The following is a 27,298-nucleotide window of genomic DNA, read 5'->3' on the forward strand; positions in this document are numbered from 1 at the left end:
GGAGAAAAAGGAGCAGAAAAAGCAGTGGTGCATAATTATTCGTTCGTTAGCGTCGCAGGGCCGTGGGGCCAGCAGCATCCGGCGCGGCGGAACGATCCTTCCTTCGTTCGTATATCGCGCGTCGTTCTCTGATCCTTGTCGGCGATTAGTCAAGGTGGTCTCCCAGGACACTCGGTGTGCTCTCTGCATGCGGCCTGCATGAATAGTGAGCAGCTCTCGAGATCGAGCATGCACTTCCGCGGGTGCAGCGTGCTCGTTTTCGCGTACAGGATCGTGCATGCGTGGCGCTCTCGAGTGTCCGTCGAGATATCGCGTAACCGCAGCCACCCTGTGTCCGTTTCATTAATTTTCTTCGATTACGCGCGCCGCGCGAGCCGCCGCGCGAGCCGCCGCCTGTTGCTACGCGTCGCAGTGAAATTCGATCCGAGTGCACTGAGGTTCAATGAATCGCGAGGTGGTAGAGGAACGGCGATGGGACTGGACAGGCGACGCTTTCAAGATACTTCTATATCCACGAAAGTCCATTTGCTGAGGCAGCCTGTAGCAGTCGGCGCGGCAGATTCGCTGAAAAGACCCACCAGCCGCGTTCTATTCCCCAGGACGGGTTTATACCCGATCCTGAATTAAATTATTAGGCTCTTAGTTGGGTAACCGCGAGGGACGCGAATAGTGAGAGGAGGGAGGCGCGAGTTGCGTGGAAAATTATGCGCGTGTATAGAGAGCCGAGTTAAGTGTCCGGCTAATGGACAGGTACATAATTTTACAAGGGTTCCTCCTGGCTACGAGCACCACTGTGTGCTCGCCGGTTTCCCTCCAGACCTGACTAGATCTTTGATCTGAAATTAAATTACCACCTTCTCCGCGGAGCCCACTGAACCTGCGACCGCGATCCTCTCTTATGATCGTGTACTCGCGCCTTAGAACACGCTGTATGGGATATTGAGGATAATTTTCAAATGCTGTCACCCCACAGTGTTCCCTCGATTTTTATTCTTTACGACTAACAGCGGCGCTGGGGTAACGCAAATTTGCAGTGGTGCATTTCAAGGAAAATCCTATCGAAAAGGATACCCTGCTCAGCGGGGACTCTAGGTAGCTTTTAAGTATAATTCTCTAAACATTTGTAGATGTTTATAAGCACAGACCTGCGTTCGAAGGATCTCGTGAAAAGCGAGATTCAAGATCTCCTCCTTAGATCGCGATCGCGCGAACCAGAATCGTTTGTCCCGAAGACACCGGTTTGTTAGCGCAGACCCAAAGCTGGCGTCCTACGATTTTGTGTTTGCGCTAAGTCGCCGCGGCATTTTTTCGCTGGCCATTATATACGTCCGTATATCCTACGCGGCGTTATTAGCGAGCTATCTGCTCGAGCATCTATGGAGCATGCACATTTTCTGCGGAGCCTGTCAATTACACAGATTTATGATCCCTCCCTCCCCTTTCCCCATGGTTCGTCGGTCTGCCGTGCGAGCCGCGGCTATTCCCGCCGTGTATTCTGCGAATGTACACCCACGACACCCACAAACGCAACCGGGAACATCGTTTCGCGTGTCTTCGCCGCGGAGAAAAAGAACGCGCCCAAGCTGATTAACGATCGTCGTTAATCGCCGCTGCCTCGGTTACGTTTAAACGCTGCACCCTCGCTGGTTAATCGCGCGATTAATCGTGCTCGATCGCGAGCACTGTTGATCAATGAATTTTCATGGGTCCTCGCCGCGACTGGAATCCACGTGGCAACTCGTGGATACGCGTCTCATTGTCGATGCGGCGTTAACGAGCGAACAAGTCGGATTGGACAGAGAGAACCGTTGCTTGTCAGGGAAGAAAGAAGAAAAGGAAGGTTACTCACACCGCGATACAATATCTCAGTAATTTCTTCCGTATTAAGCGAGTTCATTTTGCTCGTGAAAAGCGCGCCTGCTATTTGATGCAAATATCGACATTCCCAGGGCGATTACGGAAGTCCCTCTGCACGCAAGGCAGTCGGTTTTCCGCCATCGATTAAAATTTCATTTAAATACTGAAGAAATTTCTGGACGCATCCTGATGCTTACACTAACAACGTGGAGCGTCCTAATTAGTGAAATTACCGAAATGACGGCAATTAAAGGAGGCTAATGGTTGAGGGGGAGAAGCAGCTCTGAGTTGAGCTGCGGTTTAATTAATTTGAAATGTATTTAAACTGATCCGCAGCATTCGCGTCGAAATGATTGCGGGTTATTCAAGCTTTATAGTTCGCGCATTACCTTTAATGACTGTGAGCTGATGCATTTGGTCACAAAAACGGTAGCTAGTCCAAAGGATTAAATTTGCGCTTGATTTCAGAAGATCCTTCGGGGAACTATAAATCTTTGATAAATCCCGACGCTATCTCGGAATGGCTGACGCGAGAGTTAGGTACATTCCATACATGATCGGCACAGCTTGGTCGAGGAGGTGCTTCTTCGTCTAACGAGCATTGTCGTCGATGAAATATGCTGCTAAAGGGGCTAGATCGATGCGGTCTTAATCGCGTAGTTAGGCGGAGTGTCAATTAAATGGAATTTATATAAATTCGTCGACCAGAGGGCGTACCACGGTGGAGAACGACGATATATCTCGATTGTAATCGTTCGGTACCGTTGCAGAACGCCGAGGGGATGTAACAAGCTGAAGATGAGCAGAGACGTAGAGCGGAAAGAAAAATGACGAGAGGAAGACCTCGGTTTTTATCAACTAATGACGGATCGATAATACTCACGACATCCTGCATTTCGACCGGTTCTTCGGTCGATTCCTTTTCTGCCGTAGCTTTTAATTAATTTCCTCGCCCGCGATCTACTCCGTTTGTCCGTTCAGATAAATCTATACAATAAGATTGCTTGATCGATCCTTCACCGGAAATCGCGTTTTCCCTTGCTACTAACGACTGTCTAAGGCCACGCTGCTCGTTGAAATCGTAGGGAATCCTTATCGAATCTGATTGCCGTGGCATAAAGGAGCCAAATGACAAGCGTGGCTAATCGGTAAGTGGAAAGCGAAGGAAATGCAAAAAATAGTAGCCGAGGATTTGATGTACCTACAGCGTCGGTGCACAGTTTGTGATAGTTGCTCGTCATTTGAGAACGAACAGTAGATTCAGTGGAGAGTTGGGTGACCGTAAAGGATGTGGATCTTGGTCGAGGTAACAGTACCGACGTTCTTGGACACGATCGAATCGACATTAAGGCTTATCTTCGACAACAGCTGCTGGACGTCGTTCTGTCATCAATTATCTTTCCATCGCGCAAGTGTATTTTCTCTTTTTCCTCTTCCTCTCTTCAATTTGCCCAAGTTCGACCCATCTACCACCTTGTTCGCGCGAAATTATTCCCATCCACGGTTCGCTCGTCCAGCAAACGGTCTCCATTGTGCGATCGTTCGATAAATTACTCGCGCATCTCGCTTCAAGATTCGCTGAAGGCGGCTTCTTCGCTCGTTCCCCTAGAAATCTTCCGATCTTCCGCTCGGATTCGGAAGAAATCTCTCGCTTCAGTCGGCGATTATTCTACCATTATTCTGTCCAGAGCCGACGACGCCGACGCCTTGCCACGAGATACCCCAGGGGAATAAAAAATGAAACGATTTGTAAGAGCTTTTGTCCTTCGATCTACGGGAGTGATTTATGGGCTTTTTGTCCCCGCGCTCGTGTGTCGCTGAATTCTTTCCTAGGCGTGTCCGTGCCTCGATCCAGAGAGTATCTAGGACTGAAACGCAAAAATCCACCGACGACTCTGTTCCTCTAAAGGCGCGCGTGCTGGATCAAGCCCGTGCCGGTCGTGGTTATAGTTCCAACTCGAGGGAGAGACCTTGTAAGGCGAGCTGGCTGACTTTCGCGGTCCGCCTTTGAACATCTTCGATGCCAACCATGGACCAAAAAGGATGAAACATTGTTATGGCGGGTTGAAACTGATCACAGTTGACGAAATAGTCAAAGAAGATGACCATTGGTCAAGATGACCAATGGTCAAGATGACCAGTGGTCAATATGACCACTGGTCAATATGACCAGTGGCCAAGATGACCACTGGTCAAGATGTCCAGTGGTCAAGTTGTCCAGTGGTCAAGCCCTGGAGGGTGGCAGTCCAAAGGTACTCCAGGTCTTGAAGTGTAGGAGTAGGTCCAGGGTAAGTCCAGGGGTAAGTCCAGGAAGGTCCTCCAGAGGATCGCAGGGACGATCCACACCCTCCGGAGACTCCGGAGCGAGTGAAAAATTCTTCGTCCTCCAGGGGTATTTATGTTCTGTGTCCAAGGGTAGGGGAACCAATGACTGAAACTACAATACTAATCGAAGGAAGAACAGTGTGGGAAAAATTGATATTTCCCATAGAATAATCATCTCAACAAAAATTTCTGCTACCCCTATTGTTAATAACAATCGTTCACAGCAACTTTTACAAATTATTAACATTCTTGATTGCAGGATAACGAGACATAAAAAAGTTTGCAACCTCGTAATGTTGCAGTAACTTCTTACTTGTATCCGCGCAAACATATTCGGTATCATCGTACGGTCTGAACCCCAGTATCAAGGATAACGATGCTTGCAAATTGGCGATTTAAGTCTGACCATGATGCCAGACGATTTTGCAAATAGCGTTGCAATCTACTATCTCGTATCGAGCTCGGTTTCTGCTCTGAACTGCGGTGATTTCGCCATAAATAGGCACCATTTGTCCTGAGTGTGAAAGGTACTCCAGGAGTTTGTAAAAAAGTGACAAATTGAGAGAAAATACTGCAGTTCGAGCCACGAAGAATCGTAGGTTCTTCCACTGTTCTCATAGTGCAATTTACGAGGAAGCGCCATGAACGAGCACTACGGCTTTCGTCCTTGAGAGGAATTTTGCATCGCGATGGCAGTCCTGGCAATGAGCTAGGCCAGGTTCACGATCGCACGATCCCACGTCGAAGCGCGCGTGCAGCGCTCGCGCTCGCGTGTGCGCCGCTGCGTTAATGACGCGCGGATTCATGACCTCGAGGATCCTGCTTCTCGTTTCCATCGCGAGCAGGGCTTGACGAGGTGCGAGGTGAACGGAAGAAGCCGCTAATTAACTCGAAAACGCGCGGTTCTCGTTTCGCGTCGTTCTTTTATCTTGGACGCTTACAAATCGCGGCTCTCGCCTAGCATCGTTAAGTGTGTCTCCATTGCAACGAGTCGATTGAAAATTTGCCCTGTCTACATTGCTGCGCCTGCACGGGAAATAATTGTTTCGCTAGATGGGTCGCTCAGTTTATGGGAAAATTGATAACTAGCATGAAATAAACGAACGCACATTTTCTTGTCGTTGAGCCGTAATAAAACACGCTATGAAACTCGAAGATTGGCTTTTCGATGCAATTTGTTTTAATGTCCTTAAGTGGCGCACGCGCTGTGTTACAATTAACACAACTCTCGGTCATTGTCCCTTTCCCTCTTTAATGAAGATTCGAGGCTACTGCTGCTTTTGCTGCTAAAATCATTTTGTAATCCATTCTATGAACAAATTTCTAGGAATTCAGAGGCTTAATTTATTAATCGTTACCCTCTCTCTTGTGGCATGGTTCGTCGATTCAGAACAATGTTCGCGGAAAGAGTAGCGGATTATCGCCTAGCATACCTTAACTACAAAGCACTGCGTTTCCCAGGACCTCAAACAAGGAAAACGATAAGGTTCACGAAGAGGTGAACGGAATGAGACTAAGACTTTGTTAGGAAATTGCCTGAAATTCTACGGTAGTATTATCGAATGTTTTCAGGTTAAGATTGAATGGATATGGAATTGATTTCAGCACCGTTATACTTTAATTATTGTATTTAATTAACGCTTGTCTGAAATTAATTGTACTGACACAAAAGAAGATACCTGCTGTGGCTTATATATTATTCGGGCATTGAAATCTCTAGACCGCGGAAAATCTTTCGATCGAAATCTCGTCAATCTATCATTTCCTATCCCGTTCATTTCATTGCGAGTCGAAGCTGGAGCGGTTTCTGAGTTAACAGCACGCAGAAATTAGACAGAAATATCATCAAAGCACCGACGATGCAGTTTAACTGAAACGATTTAACCAGAACCGGTGTTTTCTGCTCGGCAATACTAACGCAACATCTGGTTCTTTCCGTGTTTCTATTAAGAAAACACTTCGTTGTTAATTGCGTTTTAAAACGAAGACGCTTCGGGCACCGTATGCTTAAAGTCCACTATCTCGAAGAAATATGAGCACCGCTATAACTAAATAACAGTAGCGCGTTCAGGTATGTGTGCGCACAATTTCCCGAGACGTGGGTTGCCTCGTAGCACGCACGTTCGCGACTGCACCAATTATCACGCAACGAATTCGATCGAATTAAACCCTTTTTCGGTCCCGATTCATTGAGCAAGGTCGCGATCGCAAGCTGCAGGTTAATCGATCTGACGCATGATTTCGCGGTCGTAGATAATCGCAACGACACGCGCGATCATGCGTGGGTGCACGCGAGTGAGCACACCCGCGACTCGCGCTTCGCGTTTCATCCCAAGTTCGCCCTTTTGCTCTCCTGGGTGGTCTTTCGATCACCTGGATCCCTATATGGGGACCTTTGATTCCGAGTCAGCTTTTTAGCGGTTTAACTGGAGAAGAGCATCGAGTTGCAATTACAGTGGGCGGTCCGCTCGAATTATCGCGATAAGCTGATCGAGCATTGTGTCCTTTAATCGATGGGATGGTCTGTATGTTCGACAGTAAGAGCTCGTAACCGTGGCCTTCGTTTTGGAGGAGCACGAAGGTTGCAGCTGGAAAAAACCAAGCAATCGAGTACTTTCATGCAGATTGCATCGAAAAACGAGCGCAGGTTTTGTCCCAAGTCGATATTTTTACAGTTACTGCTTGTACCGTAGTTCCACTGATTACAAGCTTTTATGATGCCCGCGTATTTTATCTGCGATATAGTTTTGCGGAATATCTCTGCAAACTAAATCCAATCGAAAGTTCCCATTCGTATCACGATGCTTCGACAAATGCTTCGGTGAAACTACATTCTTGCGCATTCTAGTTTCCCGTAGAAACGATAAAGTTCTACTGTCGAGGATTTTACGATCCTGACCCTTGGCTACCGGACTGGTAGTATTACAAACATGATTCTATGCAAGCTGACTGCGTCGTGCGCAAATTGAGAATATTATTATAGCTCGTTAACCTTCCTCTAAAAAGCATACGTGTCCCTTGTCAAAGGAATTTATGCTTCCTATACAAAGCCCAGCGTTTAACATCACGGACGCCAATTCACTAACAATAGCACAGGGAAAGATGGAAAACTAGCAGTAGTATTCGCCACGCGTTAGAATCTTCATAGGCGAGGCACGCAGTCGCGAAATAAAACCGCTTCGTCGACCTGCGTTCACGGTCGTCGAGCGGGACACCGTTTTCTTCAAGTGAAAACGCTGAATTCATCCACGGCGGCGGTCTCGCGTGAAAAGGAGTGGACGATCCGCTGTGTGCCAAACCACTCCACCCTATCCCGTTACCGAATGATAAAAATGCAGGGTAACGTTCGCTAACTGGATAATTGGTAGCGGAAATAAGACAGCAGAGAAGAAATTAAGCAATGATTCTTCCTAGGAAATCGAGGATGCTCATTACGCAAGCGATGCAGCACGGGTGAATAACGAGGAGATTCATTCGCAGCGATGCTGGAACATACGTTCTCGAACGTGGAAATCAGTGGCTCACCCTCGGTGTCCAGACACTGCACGATCCATTAGTTTCTCGCGCAAACGGCTGCAAAAAGCCCATGCAATATTTCACGACGGATTGGAGTTAACTGTACTCTGTGGCTGATCGTGGTCAGTAGCAGGTGGATATGATATCTGGAGTCGTAAAAGCTGCTGCGATCCACCCTGCGCGCTCGCGTTTCCTCAATGCCTCTAATTAAGATTTCAACCGCCCCGACCACTTTGTCGCTGCAGCCTGATTCCGATTTAATCGCGGCTCGATTAATTGCTCCATCCCTCTGCTTCATGAGCTCTCTCTGGCGCTTGCATCCGAGCAATTAGTCACTCAATGGGCTTATAAATCCTCAGTATTCAATAATCACGACTCATTCAGGTGATGATCATCGTCGGCGTCAGAGTTCTTATAAGAGGAACACTGGGAAAAATGTTCGTCGCGATAGAGGCGACTGTGCCGCCAAAAAAGTGTCATTTTTTTTTTTTTACAACGAAGATATATGACTGTCAGGAGTAATTGATTTTTGATCCTCATTCGACGCAGAAGTCGACAACCTCTCCTGCTAAGGGAAAGGCTTTCAATACCTGATAATTATACGCGTTACTGTGGAAGCAGTTAGGAGCCAACGAATAAACGAGTGGAACCAGTACAATTTTTCACTGGATTGCCTATCGTTTCCAACAAGTGACAATGTACCGTTGTCTACGTCAACGCCAGATAAACTGATCGTCGTCTTGCTACTCGTCTGCCTGGATCTATCGCGGTTCTATTAGTTACAATCCACCACGGTGTCATACATATGCATGCAGGTACTCAGCTACCGACAGATTTAAAGTGAGGTCACTGAATCGTGTAATTTCACGAAGCCGAGAAGTACTTCTTCTTTTTAGGAGTGTCAGCTTCTCAAACGAGAATGTCAAAGATATATACTTATGCATATCGACGAGGCGCAACGTATTATTAAAATTCTAAGAACAGCGGTAAGCCTTATGTCACCTAGAAAGCAGGAGCAAATTGGAGTCAGTAATAACGGTGCAAAGAAAGCTATGAACATGCTAAATAACAAGAAGAACAGCAAATGCAAAAGCGTGAAGTTGGGCAAAAAGTTCTGACAAAGAACACAATGAAATTCCTGTGGTCGATAAGAAGGGGATTACAATGTTCAACGCCCGAGGTTCCTACCCATCTTCAGTGGTAGTTACATCACGTAAGTAGACGACAATTTCAGTTTTCTCACGTAGCACAGGTGGTCGAGGGGAAAAAGGCGGCAGCAATGAGTGGTCCGTACGGGTCTGAATGTCCATTGGCACGTTCCCGAAGCCGCGTAAGATGTCTTGAACAGAGTATCGACCGCTCGCTACGTGTCACGAACTAACAATTAGAGTACCTGTTCATGGGAAGAGACGAGCTACGAAAGAATCTCGCTTCGTGAACAAGACCCCCTTCGAGGCACTAAAATTTGATTTTTACGACGGGTAACATCGAAGCTTCAGAATTACGATGACAATAATTTTTAGTAGCAGAATGACAATTAATCTTGATAAAAAGATCAGCTGTATGAAACCAAAGGCAAATTCCTAGGAGGTCAGCTGCAAATAACGGGACCTAAACGCATCCAACATACACGCATCGGCTCTTCTGTCTGAATTTGAAATTCTGAACGAAACACTCGTCCTGTTTTCGCGGAATTGCATGGCGCGTTCGCGTGATGCGATTTCACTAGGCGACGTTCCTGCCCACCCACTACTTTCCTCAGAAATCGTCCCGTAATCGTGTCGTGCGACGATTCAACATTGCTGCACGAGGATTCCGAAACAGCCGAGGAATGCAATCAATGAGCGTTCGTGGAGCAGTAGCAATTGCAGGAGATACGCTAAAAGACTAAATGAAAGCAGATTGGCTTTCCATATATTTTACGAGACGAGAAGAATCTTAAAGGTGGGCCAAAAGAAGGCACGGCAATAGGTGTATACTGCGTTCAGATAACTGTATGCTCGTTCGAACGTCGGTCGGATATAGGCTAGGCGTTTCGAGTCGACGATCATGATTTTACGCTATGATTTCCTCGTTTTCCATCTTTCGTCAGCTCGCGCCACGCCACACCTTTTTCAGCTACTCGCGAATACTACGGTACCTGTTTATCTGACGAAAATGACCCCGCATCAGAGCGTCAGTTGAGTACGGAGGAGCATTTTCGCGTTATAAAATCAGAACAGGAATTTCAACACGCTTGACCACCCAATGTTTCAAACGTTCCTTTTCTCGTGACATTTATCGCTAGTTTATATTTAGATTGCTGTATGCAGGATGCATTCTCAAAAAGGGATTCAGAGTTACGAGTAGACTGGTAGGTTTGATCTTTATGGATGAAAATCATTTCGTTATTGGAGCAGCATCCCTCGGTTTGTGGTCTTATCGAATCTATCGCTCCGGTTTACGAGCAGCTTGTGAATTTATAACGATGTCAAGGATGTCCAGCAAAAGACACGACAGAATTATGATCATCATTTACTATCAATTGCAAGATAGCTCTCTGTTGTTTTATAGCTATTTGTAATTAACCTCTTAAAACGTGGAGTCAAGTACGAAGCGAGTATAAGTAGTAAAATTAACTGATTCAATTATCAGTCGTGTGATTCAATCTCGCTAGAATTATAATTGAAAACATAGATACTATTTTTATTGGGCTGCCAGCAGATGAGTAATTAGCGAGATAACAGTATACGAATTCGCGTGGCATTCATTTCGTATGATTCAATCTATTGTGGAATGAATTATTATTCATAATCAAATAAATGAACATAATAAAGAACCATTATCGAGATAGACTTCGACCGTGTATGAAGTGATCCTAGTTAATAGACGATGATTTTATGTCAGAATCGTTTATCTGTACGGGTACTCCACGAATCCCGTTATTTTTATTGCTCATTATTACCGTTATTAATGTCGATGTGTAACATTTCTGCAAAGATACGTAATAGATTGCGACACAGTTCGCGGAATCGGCGATCCAATAGAAAAATTACACCGTCTAATAAATCATCTTCGTAGCCATTATTCTTCAGATGTTGCTATAACATAATGTGCTCTCGTTTTACATCCGTCTTCGATATCGTACCATACGACAAGACGCAAGTTGTACAGATAACTGTTCCAAGATGCTAACAGTTAAGCACGCGATGGACAAAAATCGGGACCAGATTCTTCCCTAAAAAATCCTATTCACCGTTTGATCGCGGCATCAGCTCGATTCAGCCTGCCTTCCTCAGTCTCGAATTAGTAGAATCGTCGCGAACCCGAGTACTACAGCGTCGATCGTGTTCGCGAATTCCTGAGCGCGATCAGCGCCCTAAGTCTCAACAACTCCGCTGAGCGACTGAACAAGGCAAGCGCAGCGTCGATGGGGCAAGTTAGTCGTAACAATGCAGTACACAAAAAGAGAGAGAGAGTAGAGCTTGTCTCGTTTTGTTGCGGCGGGATTGTTCGCGCGATTCGATTTGCACACAAAAGCGTAGGTGGCATTGTTTCGTTTCGACCTGGCGAGGCTAGGTGTTCGTTTTATCGGCTCGCGTGGCCCAATTAATTCCGGCGTCGTGTAAACCGCGCGACTATACGCTTCCTGACCGCGCGATCTACGCGCAGCTCGGCTGTATCTTTCGCTCGATCGCTCGAGTTCACGGCTTAATAAACGTGCCCGAGCAATTGTGCGAATCGACCACGCAGCCACAGATTTTCAATCGCGAATCTCCAATTAGTCGGCTTCTGTGGCTCACCCGGCATTTCTTAGTTTGAGAAAAGCATGAATTTTCTGCAGCCTCGACGCAGCGATTATTATAGCGGATGACAAGCAACATATGGCTCCATGGGATCGTAGACACTCCATAGGAACCCGCATCGCGCGTCCCACTGGAGACTTGTTACACCGGAGGCTGTATAAACAGTGGGGATTTATTGTTAACATCGTCGGCGCCGCGGCAACCGCCATCCCGAGGATCAAGATTGATGCGCGATATCTCTAAACGCAGATTGTTTACACGCTCCAAGCGTATGCATGATTCTGCACCATTTGCAGCATCTCAGGCGGATGTAGCGGTGCGGTACTTAGTCCTTTGACCGCGGGAACCTAATTTTCACGAATTCTATGTAAATGACAATCTGACTGGATCATGTTTCTGTGTCACAGGTTTTTATGAACGATACCTCTTGAACTTGAACTTTTTTTTCTAATCGGACCTTAAAAATTGATGTGCGATTTTTTTTTCGCCGAGATAACGCACTTTAAACGAAAAGTGAGCAGCTGGTTTCAGAATCACACAATGATCCAGAGGTCCAAAAAATAGACAATCTTTCAGCTGCTGTAACTCCCTTAAAAAAAATCGCAAGGATGTGAGCCTGGTCTCATTCTACAGAGCAAAGCCTCTACTTTAGCACTCCTGAGTTGAACTTGACCGAAAAAAATTCTCTGTTTCGCGACTCGTCGAGAAAAAGAAGGTGGTTTTTCCCTAAATGTCTTTCAACTTCATAAGACTCTCAGGAACTTGATAAATTTTTTCTACGACTTCTTTATGGTGGATATGAGAGCTGGAACCCTCTCGAGTCTAATGAGACCTTGGCGAGTGCTCTGCGATTTTTTTTGGCCGAGTTATGGTGATCTGACTGAAAAGTGAGCCACTGGCCTCAGAATCGCGCAGTGATCCAGAGCCTGAAAAAATAGGCAATCTTTGAGCTGCTGTAACTCCGTCAAAAAAAATCGCAAGAAGGTGAGCCTGGTCTCATTCTACAGAGCAAAGCCTCTACTTTATCACTGCTGAGTTGAACTTGATCGAAAAAAATTCTCTGTTTCGCGATCCGTCGAGAAAGAGAGGGTGGTTTTTTCGTAAATGTCTTTCAACTTCATAAGACTCTCAGGAACTTGATAAATTTTTTCTACGACTTCTTTATGGTGGATATGAGAGCTGGAACCCTCTCGAGTCTAATGAGACCTTGGCGAGTGCTCTGCGATTTTTTTTGGCCGAGTTATAGCGATCTGACTGAAAAGTGAGCCACTGGCCTCAGAATCACGCAGTGATCCAGAGCCTGAAAAAGTTGCTAATTTTTAAGCTGCTGTAACTTTGCGAAAAAAAATCGTATGGCACTGAGCTTGGTCTCATTTTAAAGGGCGAAGCCTCTACTTTTTCGGCTATGATCTGATTTTTTCCATTAAAATTTTTCTACTGAGTTACAGATCGAGAAAGTGAAGGTATTTTTTTCTCTGAAAATGTTTGTAGGACGACTTGCAAAATCTTGATACTACGCTCAACGAATGCATATGGATGCAATGCTGCTTCGTGCAATTTATTTCCCTCAAAGAATAAAGAACTTGCTGAGTCAGAGATTAATTGATTACGCTGCGATGAAGATGCGCGATAGGATCATTAACAAAAGAAGGTGCGAAGATAGAATTAAATAGCACGCGAATACTTTGAAAACCGTCTGGCGACTGCTACAGGTAAAATGCTCGAACGGGCCCGCACATAGCGGTCCATGGATCGCGTGCTTCTCATCAGATCGTGCTCGATCTTTCAGTATCGAGAATCCGTTTTGAGAAGACCTACTTAGAGGAATCAACGCCGTGTCGGCTACGTGTACGCGAGCGATGTTGCAGTGCGTCGTGCGTTCGATGAAATTCCTCTTTTGCGCGGGAACCAGTCGAGCTTGACCTCCGTGAAACTTGAACGTTATTCACTGACCACTTGTATCACTTCGGATCCTGCATCCCAGCTGAATGTGCCGTTATGCGTCGCCAAGGATTAGACACCCTATCCAATCATTTAGAATTGAGTAGCATTTTCAAGCTCGAAGCGTAAACGAGCTGCGATTCTCATGACCTAATGCAATCTTCGGCATCCACAAAAGAAGCCGCCGAGAAGCTGGCGCCTGTAGCACGTAGACCTATGGAGCTAAGGTCTCAACTATCTTTCCACCAATGTCTTTAGCTTTCGAGTCCTTTATTCACCGTTGTATATCAAATGACTGGGCTGGTGCTTAAGGAAACCTCAAATTAGATGTGGCGTCTTCGTTAGACAGAAGGTAAAGGAATTTCCCTCACGCGGCACGCAAGAGAGAAGAATCGAACTGGCTACAGAGATCTCATCGATTCCCCACGATTCTCGGGAATAGGAATTCTCCCGTCCTCGTTTGCAGGCGGAATAGTAGCCGATGGCTAGGGATTAAAGGTCTCGGTGCTGGTCACGAAAACGCAACTTTTTCCCGAGGCGAGTGGCACTACCAGCGACAGCTAACTACGGTGGGTGAGCTACTCGTTAATGGCAACAATTGCAGGTTCTGGACACCTGACAAGTGCAATTTACGGATGCAGAATTACGCTTTAATGTCTTCTTCGAAACTTCGAAGACCTACAAGAAGAATGAAGTTCGATCTTATTCGAATATGTTATTAAACCTTTGATTGAAACGAGGTCTCGAGTAGTAAAATATCGAGTCAGTATCCTAGTAACCTATTTGACTATTTTCAACGCACCAGAGCCAATCGAGAATATCAATTATAGGTACGTATTTAGAACTATCCGAAAGGCATCGACAACGCGGAAGTAGGACTTTTACTGTTTACTGAAAGCAATTTTAACCGTAGCGAATAATTCAGTGCAATAATTACTACTCAGAGTACCAGCAATACGGACACGAGTTCTAAATGGAAAAGACCAAACAGATGGACCCCTAATGGCTTACGTAAGTAGAATAGCAAAGAAATAACCGAGCTGAGGTGGTTGGAGGACCTGAAGAAGAGCTTGTTCCTCTTATAGAATCACATTTAAAGGAACATTAATTGCATGACACAGCATTTTATACACACGTCCTTAAGGTTAAAATAAGCTTCTGACGATTCACGTACAAAATTGCTTATGTCATCCAGTTGGACTACTCTACTCGACGAGAAGCAAGGCGGTCTACCTGTTACTATTAATTGATCGAGGTTGTTCTGTTTCATTCATGAGCTGATTACCATCAGAGTCTGATGGATCATCGACAGTAGCTTCCATGTACCGAATTGGGATGATCTCTAAGTCAGCAACGCGGAAGCGGAACTCGAGTTCCCGTGCACAGCGAATAAAACAAACATGCGTTATAAAAAATTCCTTTAGCAATGAAGCAATAGCGTGGACGCGTCGTTAACCCAAATAACCATCCTTCGTGGTTCCTTCTTCTGTCCCGTCACGAAAGTATTGACCGTTCACTGCCGATAATGAGTTCATCGACGATTATGGGAACGACTGAACGCGACTGGCATGCAAAGTCGCTTATGTCACCGGGGCCAGTTATTTTCGAGTCCTCGAGTTATTTCGGTCAGTGGTCGGTCGTCCTACGCTCGCCTTCTTTTCCTTCTTTCCTTCTTCCTTCGTTCCACAGACAAAATCGTACAGCTTTGAGATCTTGAACTTGATTGGAGACCATGAATGAGCAGCCTTGCTGATCATTACCGTTATCCAGAGCCGCGTCGTTGTAATATACGCAAGCTCATTTCTTCCACGCTTGTTCCCGCGCGCACCAAACTAATTGCCCCGTTCAAAGCGTATGTTCGCTAAAGGCGTCCGATCGAATCGCTGAAGCAAGTCCTTTTCTGTGGTATTCTTTCTAGTCTCGTGGGAAAGCACGAGTAGCAGAATTCTCAATCGTTCATTTGGAAAAGCTTTGACACCATCCTCGGGAGATGTTATCTTGATTGTGTAATTTGTTACACTTCCGCATGTTAGAGATTAAAAAGCTAATCGCTACAGCGGCATACTTTATCGAACGAATGATAGTAATTATAATGATTCTTTAGTGTAAAAAAGAATTTTGTCAGAAGTGGGATTCGAACCCACGCCCACAGAGTGGACTGCGACCTGAACGCAGCGCCTTAGACCGCTCGGCCATCCTGACTTGACAGAACGTTTCTCAAATGTAACATAAACCAGGATAGTAGATGTATATTTAGCATTTAATCACGTTGATGAAGAGTCGATTGCAAAGGCCTCGTATGAAATAATTAACTAAGTATTTGCATCTATATGGACATATCTATATGTATATTTCGTTACCATTTCTATGTCACTTTCAACGTTACCAACAGGTTACAGAAAGCGACCGTAGTGTTCAGCACAGTAGGAATTAGAATTAAAATGAAATTAATCGTCGATCGAACAATTCCACAGACAAGTGGGTACACAGGATAGATTGGACATTTAATGAATTCTTGTATCTAGTGTCTCACGTTCTGGAATACGAATTTTTGGAAAACCATTGATTTCAGAGCGACCTCTGCGATTATTGTACGATAGATGCAAGGAACGTATTGCTTGTATCACTGCCGCTGGTAAAGCTAGCAAACGAGAAAATATTCCTACCATATCACCCACTATAGAAAATGTCCCACTAAACTATCCTTCTTATTTCTCCCTATAAATTCAAGTAATAAGTGAAAATACTATCTAAAAAAGATATATCATTGCAAAAAGTTTATATCAGAGTGACAGTATTTTCTACATAGAAGTACTAAGGTACATGCACTTATTCCGAAATTCATCACTTCTGAAATTAATCTATATTAATCAAGATAAAAAACGTAATAAATGCCAACAAATATGTAAATAATAAATTATAGTGATGAACAGGAATCGCTTAATAAAGGAGATGAAGAAAAATGATTAAAAACTTTAAGGATAGATATGCAGTACCTACACGGACCACGAGGAACTACAGGGAGATAGATGAAATCAGAGTTCCATGGACCTTCTTTCACAAAAATTGTATCGATCAACATCTAAAACTTAAAGTAATTGAAGCCAAAGGTATCTGACCAACGGTTAAGCTGCTCACTGGTCAGAATGGTTCAGGGTAGTCCAGGAAAGTCTAGAATGATTCAGGGAGTTCCTCGAGAGGATTACTAGGATGATCTGAACCCGCTGCAGACTATGAAACGAATGACCAAAAGACCAGGTGCCAATCACAGAATTGCGAGATTAATCGAACGAAGAATATCTTCGAAAAAAGAAAATTTCTCATTAAATAAATATTGCAACAACAATTTCTGATATATATATTGTTAATAACAATCGTACGTAGCCACTGGTACTAGTTATTAATGTTTATAATTGTTAGTTAAAGAAATATCAAAAAATTTGCAATTGCGATATTAATCGAACGGATAATAATATATGAAAAGTTAATAATTTTCATGTTCGTCGACTAACAATTTTAAATATTAATAATTTACACAAGTACATACTGTATGTGATTGTTATTAACAATATGTGCACCAGAAATTGTTGCTGAGATGATTATTTTATGAAAAATATCAATTTTTCGCAAAATATTGTTTGTTAGATCAGTCTCGAAATTTTAATCAACCGAACAACTTCTCTGATTGGCTTCTCATCTTCCTCGAGAAAGTATAAATACTGCTGCAGGAGCACGAGTGTCTCACTCGCGGCGGGTCCTCCGGCGGGTGCGGACCTCCCTGGGGACCTCCCTGGGGACCTCCCTGGGGACCTGGAGGGACTCCTGGGCCCTGGACCTCGGGTCACCATGGACCCCTGGACACTACTGAGCAGTGGTCAGCTGACCAGTGGTCATCTTGGCTGCTCGGTGAGTTTTTGCACAAATCTAAATTTTTCTTTTCTGTTGGCCCTATTTTGCATATACCCCCCATTTTTGCACTCTTTTGCGCTTTTTTACACGCTTTTGTGCTATTTGTACCCTCGTGCACCCTCATGCACACCTTGTGCATACCTTGTACACACCTTGTGCATAGCTTATGCACACCTTTAAACAATTTAAAAATTTTTTTTTTCTGTTGACACTATTTTGCATATACGCTCCCTTTTTACGCTCTTTTGCGTTCTTTTGCGCTTTTTTACGCGCTTTTGTGCTATTTGCACCCTCGTGCACCCTCGTGCATACCTTGTACACACCTTTGCACAAATTAAAAATTTTTTTTTTTTCTGTTGGCCCTATTTTGCATATACCCCCCATTTTTGCGCTTTTTTACGCGCTTTTGTGCTATTTGCACCCTCGTACGCCCTTATACACCATTTTGTGCTTTTTCGTGTTTTTTTGTGCTCTTTATTAATCAATTGAAGATATCAGAAGAATATCAATGTAAGTAATATTTAAAACTTTTACGTATGTTTTTTATTCTTGTCTTTGATTTGAAATTGTATCCCCTGAGGGATGGCATTAACATCTTTAATTTTTAGTTTTCAGAGTTTAGATAACTATTGAATGAAGATTTTTAAACAGATAGTTAGTCGAACACTTTACTTTACTTTACTTTACTTTAATATGTTAATACGGAATTCTTTATACTCTTCGGAGGTTGCAGATCATTCTGTTGATCCTCTATATTTTGTAGAAAGCTCTTCAAATTCCATAGCTGATTCTAATTTCTCACTTTACAGGTTTTAGGTAAACATCGAATGAAGATATTAAAAGTAGGTAATTACAATTAATATTTCTAAACTGAACTGCCAACCTTGTTTAGTTCTGTTCTCTTTTGAAAAATGTCCCCTCTTGGTTCAGGGTTTGGATTACTTTGTCCATCCTTTCTTGTTTCTGTGATTTCTATATGGGTCTCCAGCACAGCAACCTCCTCGTGGTGAGACCCAGGCCGGTTCTGTCCGGGCCAATGGCTGTGCCAACGTTGGGGTATTCTTGGGGAGGCTCCCCCATTCATTACTATATTACTCTTCATGTTCTTCTTTCCCTGGTTCTCTCTTTAATCATTAGTTGAAGATTGAAGAACGAAGACGTCTCATCCGCCGAGGGATTCAGCACTTTTGGTTCATAAAGTTTTGTCTTTACTCTTTATTGTTCGTGTGAATGAAGACATCGCATCCGCCGAGGGATTCATCGTTTTTAGTTTCTAAGTCTCAATCGTTTAAGATATTTTTAAGACCCTATACTTTTAAGACTGTATTGTAAAATATTTGTAACACTGCCGAGTAGTCACTACTTAGCCATTTTTGCTCGATCATTAGCTCCTCACCTTCTGTGAGGAGGTCATCTGCTTCTCTTAGTAGAAGCAACTAGCAACCGTGGAATCGGCGGTCGATGGAGCTTGTTCTTCTTCCCTTGGGGGTTTGTACTAGCGAGAGACGATGTGGACACCGAATGGTGTGTGGTATGACACACTTGCAGGTGGAAACCCCACAGTTCAATCAGGCAACTGATTGGGCTGTGAGGTGCCAGTCGCCTTCTCCTAGTACCCGCCTTCAAGGTGGAAGGACTCGCACCACCGATTGTCTATTTCATGGTTGCCTTACGCGGTAAATTCTAAATATTCTCAATCTCTACTCAATGATTACTTGGCACTTCTCTACCTTGAGGTCCAAGGAAAAGGCGTGGATGGAACGTGGCTTCCGTCCATGTCTTTGCCTTGTTAGTTTAAGATTTTTGTAAAGGGAGATCGATGGAACTTTGATTCCATCTATCTTCCTGTGGGTCTCCAGCACAGCAACCTCCTCGCGGTGAGACCTGGGGCGGCTCTGTCCGTGCTAATGGCTGTGCATCTTGTATTAGTTGTAAGGGTCGTTAGGTAGGGGTCTATATCAATTTTTTCGTTCTCTTGAACGTCTATGGTTTCTTTATTATTCTTAGAAAGACTTCCTTAATGATTTATGTATTTCTTTTGACCTTTGATTCTGCTCTTCTTCTTGGAAAGGCTCCTTCAATCATTTCCCTCCTGTTAATTTCATCACTAATAACACTTATCATCACTTGAAGATCACTCATCGAACGAAGACATTGTATCCCCCGAGGGATTTTATTTGCATTTCTAATTTGTAGCATTTCAGGGTTTAGGTGAACATCGAATTAAAGTATGAAAAGAAGAATTCCATCAATGCCAACGTGGTTCAATTCTGTTTTCCGTTTAAATATGTTCTCGCTTGACTCTGGGTTTGGATTGCTCTGTCGATCCTTTCTTATTTCTATGATCACCATATGGGTCTCCAGCACAGCAACCTCCTCGTGGTGAGACCCGGGCCGGTTCTGTCCGGGCCAATGGCTGTGCCATCGTTGGGGTATTTTTGGGGAGGCTCCCCCTATCATTCGTATTAACATGAAGATTGAAGAAAGAAGACGTCGCATCCGCCGAGGGATTCATCGCTTATAGTTTATAAGTCGTAATCGCCTAGAATATTTTTAAGACCCTACTTCTAAGTTTCTATTGTAAAGTCATTGTAATACTGCCAAGTTGTCATATCTTAGCTCTTTTTGCTCGGTTACTTCCTCCTCACCTTCTGTGAGGAGGTCATTTGCTTCTCTTAGCAGAAGCCAATGTCCAACTGTGGAATCGGCGGTCGATGGAGCTTGTTCTTCTTCCCTTGGGGGTTTGTACTAGCGAGAGACGATGTGGACACTCGATGGTGTGTGGTATGACACACTTGAAGGTGGAAACCCCACAGTTCAATCAGGCAACTGATTGTGCTGTGAGGTGCCAGTCGCCTTCTCCTAGTACCCGCCTTCAAGGTGGAAGGACTCGCACCACCGATTGTCTATTTCATGGTTGTCTTACGCGGTAGACTTTACCTATTCCCAATCATTTCTCAATGATTACTTGGCACTTCTCTACTTTGAGGTCCAAGGAAAAGGCGTGGATGGAACGTGGCTTCCATCCATGTCTTTGCCTTCCTAGTTTAAATTCACTGTACAATTGTCGAGTTGTCATTTCTTAACTTCTTTTTTTGATACTTGTTCCTCATCTTTGGTGAGGAAGTCACCGCTGCTTCTCTTGGTAGAAGCATGTGACCAACTGTGGAATCGTCGGTCGGTAGAGCGTGTTCTCCTCTTGGGGGTCTGTACTAGGAGTGACGCGACGGACACAGTAGGGTGTGTGGAAAGACACACTCGACTGTGGAAACTACACGTTTCCGCCTTTTGCACATTCTCTTTACCAGCCTGTCGGAATTAGGTCTACTTCGGTAGCTCCTATGTGGCAGCAGGGAGCAATGGTCAATTGACTGAATCGTGTAGTGCCGTGCGCCTCTCCGACCTACCGGCCTTCAAGGTGGTAGTGCTCGCACTATCGCTCGTCTATTTCATGGTTGCATTAGCTGTAGAGTCTAATTTAATCAAACCATTCTCAATGATAACTCGACAATTTCCTATTTTAAGGTCCAAGCTAAAGGCATGCATGGAACTTGGCTTCCATTCATGTCTTTCGCTTGTTAGTTTAAGATTTTTGTAAAGGGAGATCGATGGAACTTTGATTCCATCTATCTCCCTGTGGGTCTCCAGCACAGCAACCTCCTCGTGGTGAGACCTGGGCGGCTCTGTCCGTGCTAATGGCTGTGCATCTTGTATTAGATATAAAGGTAGTTAGGTAGGGGTGGTTCCTCTCATTTTCTACGTTCATTGATATGCTTCTATTATTCGTCTCTTCTCTCTTTGCTGCATGTCTCTCTTTTGTTTTGTAAATTTTATCAATGGTTATAATTATCATTCCTATTTCATTCGCATGAAGATCATTCATCGAACAAAGACATCGTATTCCCCGAGGGATTTTATTTGCATTTCTAATTTTTAATATGTAAGGGTTTAGGTGAACATCGAAGAAGAATTCTAACAAATGCTAACGTCGTTCGATTCTGTTTTTTGTCTAAATATGTTCTGTCTTGATTCAGAGCGCGGATTGTTCTGCCAATTCTTTCTCATTTCTGTGATTTCTAGATGGGTCTCCAGCACAGCAACCTCCTCGTGGTGAGACCCGGGCCGGTTCTGTCCGGCGCCAATGGCTGTGCCATCGTTGGGGTATTTTCGGGGAGGCTCCCCCAATCATTCATATTAACTTGAAGGTTGAAGATTGAAGATTGAAGATTGAAGAACGAAGACGTCGCATCCGCCGAGGGATTCACCACATCTAGTATATAAGTCGCAATCTCTTAGAATATTTTTAAGACCCTACTTCTAAGTTCCTATTGTAAAGTTATTGTAACCATGCCAAGTTGTCATTTCTTAACTCTCTTTGCTCGGTTACTTCCTCCTCACCTTCTGTGAGGAGGTCATCTGCTTCTCTTTGTAGAAGCAAATGTCCAACTGTGGAATCGGCGGTCAATGGAGCTTGTTCTTCTTCCCTTGGGGGTTTGTACTAGCGAGAGACGATGTGGACACTCGATGGTGTGTGGTATGACACACTTGAAGGTGGAAACCCCACAGTTCAATCAGGCAACTGATTGTGCTGTGAGGTGCCAGTCGCCTTCTCCTAGTACCCGTCTTCAAGGTGGAAGGACTCGCACCACCGATTGTCTATTTCATGGTTGCCTTACGCGGTAGACTTTAACTATACCCAATCTTTTCTCAATGATTACTTGGCACTTCTCTACTTTAAGATCCAAGCTAAAGATATGGATGGAACTTGATTTCCATCCATGTCTTTGGCTCTTACTAGTTCAAACCATAGACTATAAGATTTTAACTTAAGAGCGTATCCTTAAGAATACGGAAGACATCTCATCCGCCGAGGGATTCAGCACTTTTGGTTCGTAAAGTTCTATCTTTACTCTTTATTGTTCGTGTGAATGAAGACGTCGCATCCGCCGAGGGATGCACCGCTTCTAGTATATAAGTCGCAATCGCTTAGAATATTTTTAAGACCCTACTTGTAAGATTCTATTGTAAAATATTTGTAACACTGCCGAGTAGTCACTACTTAGCCATTTTTGCTCGGTCATTAGCTCCTCACCTTCTGTGAGGAAGTCATCTGCTTCTCTTAGTAGAAGCAACTAGCAACCGTGGAATCGGCGGTCGATGGAGCTTGTTCTTCTTCCCTTGGGGGTTTGTACTAGCGAGAGACGATGTGGACACCGAATGGTGTGTGGTATGACACACTTGCAGGTGGAAACCCCACAGTTCAATCAGGCAACTGATTGGGCTGTGAGGTGCCAGTCGCCTTCTCCTAGTACCCGCCTTCAAGGTGGAAGGACTCGCACCACCGATTGTCTATTTCATGGTTGCCTTACGCGGTAGACTTTAACTATTCCCAATCTTTTCTCAATGATTACTTGGCACATCTCTACTATAAGAACCAAGCTAAAGGTGTGGATGGAACTTGACTTCCATTTATGCCTTTGGCGTATTAGTTTAAGATTTTTGTAAAGGGAGATCGATGGAACTTTGATTCCATCTATCTCCCTATGGGTCTCCAGCACAGCAACCTCCTCGTGGTGAGACCTGGGGCGGCTCTGTCCGTGCTAATGGCTGTGCATCTTGTAGTAGATATAAGGGTAGTTAGGTAGGGGTGGTTCCTCTCATTTTCTACATTCATTGATATGCTTCTACTCTTCGTCTCTTCTCTCGTTGCTGCATGTCTCGCTGTTCTCTTGCAAGTTTCATCGCTGGTTATAATTATAATTCCTTTTTCATTCGCATGAAGATCATTCATCGAACGAAGGCATCGTATCCCCCGAGGGATTTCATTTGCATTTCTAATTTTTAATATTTCATGGTATTTTTGGGGAGGCTTCCCCGATTATTCATATATTACTCTTCATACTCTTTGTTCGCCAATTCTGTCTTTATCCTCAACTTGAAGATTGAAGAACGAAGACGTCGCATCCGCCGAGGGATTCACCACTTTTAGTATATAAGTCTGAATCGCTGAAAATATTTTTAAGACCCTATTCTTTTAAGACTGTATTGTAAAATATTTGTAACACTGCCGAGTAGTCACTACTTAGCCATTTTTGCTCGATCATTTGCTCCTCACCTTCTGTGAGGAGGTCATCTCTGCTTCTCTTAGTAGAAGCAACTCGCAACCGTGGAATTGGCGGTCGATGGAGCTTGTTCTTCTTCCCTTGGGGGTTTGTACTAGCGAGAGACGATGTGGACACCGAATGGTGTGTGGTATGACACACTTGCAGGTGGAAACCCCACAGTTCAATCAGGCAACTGATTGGGCTGTGAGGTGCCAGTCGCCTTCTCCTAGTACCCGCCTTCAAGGTGGAAGGACTCGCACCACCGATTGTCCATTTCATGGTTGCCTCACGCGGTAGACTCTAAATATTCCTAATCTCTTCTCAATGATTACTTGGCACTTCTCTACTTTAAGATCCAAGGCAAAGGCGTGGATGGAACTTGGCTTCTATCCATGTCTTTGCCTCTCTAGCTTAAAATCACTGTACAATTGTCGAGTTGTCATTTCTTAACTTCTTTTCTTGAAATTTGTTCCTCATCTTTGGTGAGGAAGTCACCGCTGCTTCTCTTGGTAGAAGCATGTGACCAACTGTGGAATCGTCGGTCGGTAGAGCGTGTTCTCCTCTTGGGGGTCTGTACTAGGAGTGACGCGACGGACACAGTAGGGTGTGTGGAAAGACACACTCGACTGTGGAAACTACACGTTTCCGCCTTTTGCACATTCTCTTTACCAGCCTGTCGGAATTAGGTCTACTTCGGTAGCTCCTATGTGGCAGCAGGGAGCAATGGTCAATTGACTGAATCGTGTAGTGCCGTGCGCCTCTCCGACCTACCGGCCTTCAAGGTGGTAGTGCTCGCACTATCGCTCGTCTATTTCATGGTTGCATTAGCTGTAGAGTCTAATTTAATCAAACCATTCTCAATGATAGCTCGACAATTTCCTACTCTAAGGTCCAAGCTAAAGGCATGCATGGAACTTGGCTTCCATTCATGTCTTTGGCTTGTTAGTTTAAGATTTTTGTAAAGGGAGATCGATAGAACTTTGGTTCCATCTATCTCCCTGTGGGTCTCCTCTCGCAACAACCTCCACGTGGTGAGACCTGGGCAATCGGTTCTGTCCGAGCTAATGGTTGCGAATTGTCAATAGAATTAGATTGTAATTATGAAATAAGTTGTGAGTGTTGGACTGTGCGATTTGTGTGCATACAGATATATTGTATTAATATAAGATTAAATTTACTTCCTTGGTGTGAAGTCGAATAGGAGTTAACTAACTTTACCGACTTTAGTGGTTATGTTGTACGTAATTCCGAAAGCCACCGTTCGTAAACGCAGAGGGCGTAAAAAACCAATTGTGTTGTGAAAAGTCGATAGTGCAGGCCACGTGACACAAAATCCTATAAAATGATAGACTTGTTCTAAACTTTGTCCATGATTCAGTATTTCACAGAAAGTACCGCAGAAAGCTGCTCTATCGACTGTAAGCTACTATTGATTTTCAGGATTTGTGTTCAAGATAACAGGCGTCTAATAATATATCTTCCAAAGAAGAAACTCGGCAATAAGAAAATAAAGACATTTGGACATGCCAATAGAAATCGTTTTTCCGCTGATAATATTTAATATTACTTTCACTTCCTCGCGTTAAGACAGACGGATGTATTTACAGTTCACAGTGTGCTTCTCCCTGCATCTGATACATCCTTTAATTTCTGTGCGATTTTCTCTAATGAATCGTCAAACTTCTTCCATTTCAATTATTCGAACTTCGATAAAAAATATATTGCATGGAAAATAAGAGTAATATCGCTTTTCTGCTTTGCTGAATAAGTTTATACAGACAACGCCGGTCCAATTTTTTTACGGAAAAGAATGTTTTATGCACAGTTTCACTCTCGAAGGAAGAGTTATTTACGATCTTCCATAAATGCTCTTCAAGCCTCATCAGTTTCAGATTACGCAGGATACAAATATGCTCGAGTATCTTCGTTTCGCATCTGTTCAGAGCGTTTTCAATCGAATAAAAAGAAGGTATTAGAAAAATGGTACTCCATTCGATAAAACGATTTGTATCGTTCAATGTTACGTTCCCCATTTATCTCGACTCCTTTCCCTGAGTTACATACAAGCGGTTCAGTTGATTCTGGCTTAACACAGATAAGTACCTGTAGGCAATAAAGCTTGCAATCGTCGATATGTCCTATAATGTACGTTCATGAATAAATTATTCAAGTATGTATTATCAAGTTATTCAAACATTCTAAGTACCACTAGTTAGCACTACGCAGATATACCAAATCTTATTTACTTTGTCAATAAGATACTACAAGAAACTGTTCATCGCGTATGAAATCAGAGGGGCTTGGAATGTGTTAGTAACGGGATAGATATACGTGACGCAAGATGTATTTCGTAATTATTGCGCTCGATACTCGATCAAAATGTCGTTTCCCATGGCTCGTCCAAAGTCCACGGCGATTTCGTAGCCTGCACCTATCGACAGCCTTGACTCTTTGGCCGAATAATTTGTAAAAGCTGCCCTAGCAAACTGTCGTCTCTAACTTCGCCCTGTTAAAAAGCCAATCGCCTCGTCACCCTGTCGATGCCGTGACGTTGACTCGAATCGGGGGTAAATTACTTTCTCAATGTTTCGAAGGCAATAAACAACGGTTGCCGTCGACGTCCAGTTGCTCGATTCCTCAGCAAAGACCGGTCGTGCCTGGCGCATATATGCATGTACAGTCGGTCATGTAGAAAGCTCGGTTGCGTAACAAAGAACCGGATCTTTTCGAGAGGCAGTTTTCGTGGCCAGAAATGGAGAACCAATCATGAACCAGGAAAGAGGAGACAAGGCACCAGTGAGCCAAGAAATTTGGAGAAACCTTCGAGCTTCTCCTAACGAGAAAAAATAGGGCTCGAGAGCGAGAAGAAACACTGGAGAACGTTTGCAACAGTTCCAGGAGCATTCGCGTTACGTAAATGTTGAATAAAAGTGAAAATACGCGACAGACATTCCGATTATCTAACTAGCGTTAACGAACTGGCCCCGAAGGGCTCTTGAGCGAGTTATTATTACGGTGGGCAAAACGAAGAACGTGGTTCGATGGAACCTTCAATGAAATTTTAAGAATACATAAGACATAATGAATAATGAATGAATGTAACATAAGAGCGCGGTCGTTCCGACGTAAAAATGTTTTAACTAATTTTTTGCCTGAACTGAAAGAAACGGAAATAAAAGGGAGAATGTAATTTTGTAAAAGAAAATCCAAGCCCTACAAGCATTCGCTTCGTTAAACGTTTTTGCTTAAAGGGGAATGAGTAACTCTGAAAACCTCTCGAGAAAAATGCTTCTCTACTATTTACGGGAGAAAAGAGATCGATGAACTTTTGCATTCGTCTGGATTCCAGCGTTTCTAGGATAATCCACGTGAAATCGCTGACTGACCAACGCGGTGATCACTTATGCAAAAAACGGAGCCTGAACTGGACCACGGGTTTCAAAGTTCCCAGGCTTTTGCGAGAATATGCGCCACCAATATATCGTTTATCTTGGGAAAAGTGGAGTGCAGCATGTCAACGTGCAGCTCCGCAGAGAACATGTTGGAGAAGAAACAAGGTCGTCAGCTTGAAAAATATTGCAACGACGAGAACTTGTACTTCCTCATTTTATCGCGGTTTTTCAAATGCAGATATATGCCTTTTATTTTTCGTGGCTAAACACCTTTGAGTTACGCAAACCCGGGGAAAAACCGTCATTTCTTTTTTTTTTATCCCTAACGAAACGAGATCTCGACACATTCCATGTAATAGAAAATGAAAAGGCTGACCAAAAAAGCTTCGACCTTCTCCTAATTTCTCTCGTGTATTTTCGTGTTGATCTACAAAACAGATAAAATGTATGGAACGTGATTCATGTTTGA

General features: G+C 43.9%; 1 protein-coding gene and 1 non-coding gene across 2 annotated transcripts in view; both read right to left on the reverse strand.

Moving 5' to 3' along the window:
• Tyn (trynity) overlaps positions 1–27,298 on the reverse strand; it is a 109,915-nt gene that overhangs the window by 48,451 nt on the left and 34,166 nt on the right. The window lies entirely within an intron of this gene.
• Positions 15,544–15,626, reverse strand: Trnal-cag (transfer RNA leucine (anticodon CAG)). The gene has a single exon. It is a non-coding gene; the product is annotated as a tRNA-Leu (tRNA).

Source organism: Calliopsis andreniformis, chromosome 4, assembly GCF_051401765.1.
Source record: "Calliopsis andreniformis isolate RMS-2024a chromosome 4, iyCalAndr_principal, whole genome shotgun sequence".
In the NCBI taxonomy this organism is placed as follows: Eukaryota; Metazoa; Arthropoda; class Insecta; order Hymenoptera; family Andrenidae; genus Calliopsis; species Calliopsis andreniformis.